The sequence below is a fragment of the Neolamprologus brichardi genome, chromosome 1 (genome assembly GCF_056152115.1).
Source record: "Neolamprologus brichardi isolate AB-2024 chromosome 1, ASM5615211v1, whole genome shotgun sequence".
Taxonomy (NCBI): Eukaryota; Metazoa; Chordata; class Actinopteri; order Cichliformes; family Cichlidae; genus Neolamprologus; species Neolamprologus brichardi.
Window position 1 is genome coordinate 4,775,312 of NC_142104.1, and position 6,267 is coordinate 4,781,578.

Below are 6,267 nucleotides of genomic sequence, written 5' to 3' on the forward strand. Positions count from 1 at the left end.
ATGTTTAGCTGTTTTTTGTAAAAAGATAACAATGTTATCCTTTTCTGCAGCTATAGGGGATTTATGGTATCACTCTTGGCTGGAAGCAGTGCTTAAACAATGGGGGGGGACACCAACTTTGTCCAAAAACCTCTCATGTTTAGCTGTTTCCCACTTTTCCTTTGGTCATTTTAGCCTTTTTGGCCAGGGTAAAGGGAGTATCTGCCATCAAACAAGAAGACAGCCGCATGTAGCTATGATGATGTTTGCTAGTTCACCTTACATGCATTAATGTAATAACGGGGTTAGCCTACTCAACGTAAATTACACACGAACAACATTAAGCTACTCACGCAGAGAAGAACGGCTGCTGCTGCATCATCATCCTCATCATTTCTGCTACACTGGCAGGGCTAGGGGCCAGGACTCTCCTCTTCGGGTTCTTGGAGGATGTTGCTAACTCCGGGTCCGATAACAGGGAACCAACGCGCAGTAGATGTGCTCGGTGTGAGGTCTCGCAGCAAGCTATCAAATACGGCGCATTTCTCGGCTTTTAACAAAATGCTATACGTCGCCAGGTGTTTCATCAGATTCGAGGTGTTACCTCCTTTGCATAGTATTACATTAAAGCACTTGTTGCAGGCTGCTGAGTTTGCATCTTTTGCTTTGAAGTACAGCCAGACTTTGACCGCTTCGCCTTGGGCGTTTTTAATCTGTAGCTCTGCTCTAAAAGAACGTACGTACCTGGACCCGCCTACTACGCTTGAAAGGTAAAATGATTGGCTGGAATCCAAAGTGTATGACATCTCAGGAAAAGAAAGCACCGAAATGTGCGCTGCTTTTCGGTCTGGTTACTACCGTTTATGTCAGAACCGGTGCCATGATACCGGTACCCATCCCTACTTCTTACATATATAAAATGCATTTGAGAATAATTTCAGTACCATTTTGCTTATCTAAGCATGTATCTGTATCTGAGTTTACCAGAGGCTATCATGTCAATATAAACAATAAAAACTGGAAATTGTGCAGCTTCATTCTATTTTTGCATCATGGCATCTTTGTGTGAGTATATTTGAGTTGACATACCTGATTTACAACATTTCACTGAAATTTTTATTTATGATTGCAGTCATTATATTGCTTGCTGATGTTTTAAACTATTTTACATGTAAAGATACTATTTCCAGCTGCAACTATAAAGACAAAACTTTAAAAGACTGACATATGAATACTGATTTTACAAGTGGTAAATGAAAAAGCCTGACTTTTAAAAAAGCTTTTCAAGTAGGGATGGTAATTGAGATGATTGTAGCAATTCCATTATTGCTATCAATAAGTCTCATTGGGTTCTCATTGACTCTGATTTGAGAGTCACCACCATCTCTAAGCAACATATCAAAGACACATTTGTGCAAATTAATTACATGCTGAGTGGTCAAATGTTTGTAAAAGTTGGAGGTATTTACCATCTGTTGTGATCAGTGTTGGGGTCATTGCTCAAAAGTAACAAGTAATATATTACACATATAACACAGAAAACCTTTCTAAAAAGTAATGCAGTACGTTATCAAGCAAATTTGCCACTTATGGGATAAGGTTTATATTATATTATCTTATCTTACGGAATTATTTGGTTTGTAACTCTGATCTGAAACACACTGTCTCATAATTATCAGTTAATAATATAAACCTACAGGCTACAGTCCCACACACCAATACAAATCCCATCTTAATGAAGTCAGATATGATCTTTCTCTTATTATTTAGGTATAAACACAAATCTGACAGCACACAGCGATTCTGTGTTGAAATATGAACAGGTAGAAATGGAGGTTGCAGCCTGACTGCTCATCATTGTTTTTCTTAGCTGTTAGAAGTTCAGAGTCTGGCTGCTGAGCTGGGACCGGCATTTACTCAGCCTTAACATAACTCTGTGTTCTTGGCTAGCTTAGAGTTAGCACTCTGGCTGTGCACATGCTCGCAAAGAGCCAAAGTTCAGTTATCAGTATAATGCAGTTGTTTCTGTCCTGGATGTAGTCTTCACTTTACCATTACACTCTCGCTTTTGTACAATAAAAGTAAAAGTATTGTCAATATTCACGCTGCAAACTGAGCAAGCATTTTCCTCCTCCAGCACACAAACTCAGCCGAAATCAGATGATTGTTGTGCAAGTGCAAGTGGAATCGATAGGAAAGCAGGCTATTGACTCCAAGGAACTGAACTTCTGGGAACCAGTTCTCTACAAGAACCAGTTCTCAATCCCCATTCCTAACTCCAAGTCAAACTGTACTTCTCTATACATCTGTGCTCCTGTGTCACTTTGCTGGTGTAACTGATGACTGGTAACTAGTTTGATTTTAACATCCAGAGACCTCATGGAGGTTAAGCTACCACTGTGGCTGAATCACAACAATTCTGCAAAAATCAGTGGGCCATAATTCCTCAACAGCACTGTAAAAGACTCATTACCAGTTATTGCAAGTACTTGTTTACAGTTTTTACTGCTAAAGGTGGCCCAACCAGTTAGTGGGTTTAAGAGGAAACCACTTTTTTTTCACAGGGCAATGTAGGTCTGGATTAATTTCCCCTTAATAATAAAAACTATCATTTAGAAACTGCATTATGTATTTACTTGTATTATCTTTGAATAATATTAAAATTTTGTTTAATGATCTGAAACATTTAACTGTTACAAACATACAAAAAAAAGTAAATCAGGTGGGCAAACACTTTGCCATACAACTGTATATGCTTTATCCAAAAGGAAAGTTTAAACGTAATCGTAAATTTAGGCGGGTGTCTGTACCACAGAAGCTGGGTAAAGTGATGACTTTTTAAGTAATGATTTAATTACTATTTGTTTGAAGGCCAATAGTGCCTTCAAACAGTGAGTATAGTCTAGGACTTTTTGGGGGAGTCTTGTAGGAATCAGGTATAATGGGCATGTTGATGGTTTGAAGGAAGTGATTGCTCAAAGGAACTATAAATACTACTACTAGTACTGAAAGTAGATGTATGTAGTGATAAAACTGCGAGGTGAATCTTGAAGACGATTCTTGAAGATGATTCTCGGATATTCACCTCACATCCAAGAGCTATCTACAGTTCCTTTAAGGGAATCATTGACCCGCTAATAATCATGTTTCACATGAGCTAAGTTGTGAAAAGAGGGGACTCTCCACATCCAGCTTTTAAGGATACCACCCACTAGGGTTTAAATACTTTGGACTCCCCACCATACAGCCCATATTCAATTATAATGTTGTTTTAAAGCAATATTGAGTTGTGAACTTTGTTGTACTGTTACTGCACACATCACTGAACTATGAAACATTCAATTTTGATGCTACTGTATTATTGTATCATACACGTGTGTGTGTGTGTGTGTGTGTGTGTGTGTGTGTGTGTGTGTGTGTGTGTGTGTGTGTGTGTGTGTGTGTGTGTGTCATGTATATATAATGCAGTAGTTAGCTCAGGTCCTCTACCAGAGCACTGTTCTGCATATAGATCTCAGATGCCGTTCCTGGGATGTGCTGGTAACGGTCACCAAGATTGCGGTCACTGCCCCAACTCCTCCAATTACCACGGGGACCACTGGTGCCTTCATTCTCCACTTCTGACAAAGATCAGTTGATTCAAATGAGCAGGGTTCAACTCAGGACATTCAAGTACCCACACACATGAAACTGCAGCAGCATATGCAAAGCAGCCACTCACATTTGCATGATGTTTTCTCCATGAAAAATGTAAATTCAACAAGCCGCCCTAATAAAATGTTTTTTCTCATGCGAAGCTTTCATGTAGAAATAATTCCATACTGAAACAGCACTGTAAATTGTTCTTATATCCTCTTATCTTCTTTGTGTCCACCCTAAAACCATGGTTACAATAAGGCATCTAGCGACATATGGCGTTATTTTTGTGCTACTATTCTGAGCGCAGGTAAAAAAAAAGAATTGAGGTGCAAGTGTTGTATTTTGAGGAGAAATTTATTTTGAGTGAAACAAAGCTAAATTTGAGTGAACAAAATTCATTGCTGCGTGCAAAAAAATGTATTTCAGTGTTTGCTATTATCCACACACACACAATAGCAGCACCTCTCGCTCAGTTTTTGCATTTGCGCTCGCTCGCAATGTGTTGCTCGTGCTCTCAACATTTCTGCCCGTGCGCGTTCAACTCTTTCGGTACACCATTATATTTGTGCCATAAAACCAGCCAATCACAGACTTGATTGTCTGATTGTCTGTTTTGGTCTCCAATCAGCTCAAAATGACAAAAAGCAATATCCCAGAATGCATTTTGTCCAAAACTCAGTACAAAACACAAAGTGGCAGAGTTTGAAATATTACTCTTTCTGGGTCACAAAATAAACTTTTAAGATATTTTCATGCGAGAATGGTGCTGTGTAAACTTCAAATATCTGCTCGATTCATCAAGACATCACATATTTGCAAAAGTGCTCTAACGTTTTCGGAGATGCCTGTTACCCACCAGCTGACCGCATAGCTGGACTGGCCATTAGGTATACCAGGCATTTGACCGGTGGGCTGATGGTGATTTTTCATTTTTATGCTTGTTTGTTTGTTTTTGTAATGGTTTATACAATGAAAGTTGGTGGATTAGCCAATTGGTCATGATCAACTCTGAGCTGGACCAATTACAATACATCTGCATTGAGGTGTAAAGGAAACGATTTGTCCCGTACTTCAGCTAGAATGAAAAAAGGACACAAAGCTGGAGTTATTCTGTGTTTTTGCTGCACAGCTGCCTTTTTTCTCATTCTCTCCCCCTCCCTCTCCTGTTGCTACTTCAATCATGAAACTGATCAATGATCAGCTGATCAGCTTTTCTGCTGAAAGTCCCGTCTCTCTTTGCGCCAGAAAGAGGAAACCAGTGGAAGTTTAAGCTTGATCAGCTGTTGTTAGAATATATTTAAAATTACTTTCTAGTATGAGCTGATGTTTGCTGGAGCCACAGCTGTAAAAGCTGCTGGCCATGATATCGGTTTGGATATCTGGTGAGAGGGAAACATGAAGGTGATACAAATCATACATATATACCAACAAGACAGTGTACATAACTGTGACAACAGCGTTGGTTTTAGTTCAAAGGCTTTAAGGTTTTTCCTGTAATACCTGGTGGTGTAGTCGGCTGATTTTTTGTCCCAGTCCAGCCCTGGCTGATTGGGTGGTGAAGGCGCGGACTCCCGGCACATTGTTTTAAAACCCCTTCTCGTTTCTTTCGCTACTTGGGTTAAACACGATATATAAGTCACTTAGATAACTTCTAAATGGTAATGTTTTGTTTGTACCTGGACCGTTTAATTTAATTCTGAAGTCTTGGAGAGCTGTAAGTCTGTTTTGAATTTCACCCGTCATATTATGAAAAGGTTTCCTCCTGAATTTAAATATTTTTTATGTTCGATTTAATTCAGAGTCAGCTGTTTAAATAAGAACAGAACATTTTACATCAGGGGATATTACAGCACACTTCGGGTGTCATTGTCCCTCATTATCCATCATTACATTCGTTGCAGAGAAACAAGCACAGGGCTCTCATTGATTTAGCGTATGGTGAATTATATATTTTCATTTACTTTACATTTGTTTTGTGTTGTGTGTCTTATTTTGAAATAAATACTTTTGCGTTACCATATCGACCAAAGAGCATTAAGGGGCAGAGAGGATGTTACTCTCAATGTTGTTGGCACATTTCAGAAGGACACTGCTAATAAAGTTAGACATTTACACAGTGAATTTGCATTGATTATTATATTTACACAATACCACAGTTTTTGTTTTGGTCGTGTCATTTTATTTTGTTGTATTTATCTGCGAAATGTTAAGGCTGGTCCTTGAAAATATTGTCTGACATTAAGCCATTCCGTGACGCAAAAAATGTTGGGGACTGCTGATCTAAGTGACTTATATATTATATGTTTAACTTGAGTAGTGGAAGACCATGGGGGGTTTGAAAACAATGTGCTAGGAGCTGCGCCTTGACAACCCGGTCAGCTAGTGGGTAACAGGCATCTCCGAAAATGTTAGAGCGCTTTTACAAATATGTGATATGATAAATCAAGCAGATATTTGAAGTTTACACCGCACCATTCTCGCATGAAAATATCTTAAAAGTTTATTTTGTGATCCAGAAAGAGTAATATTTCAAACCCAACACTCTGTGTTCCTCCACCACTGTCTCGTTTGAGTTTTGGAAGAAATGCATTCTGGGATATTGCTTTTCGTCATTTCAAGCTGATTGGAGACCAAAACAGACAATAGATT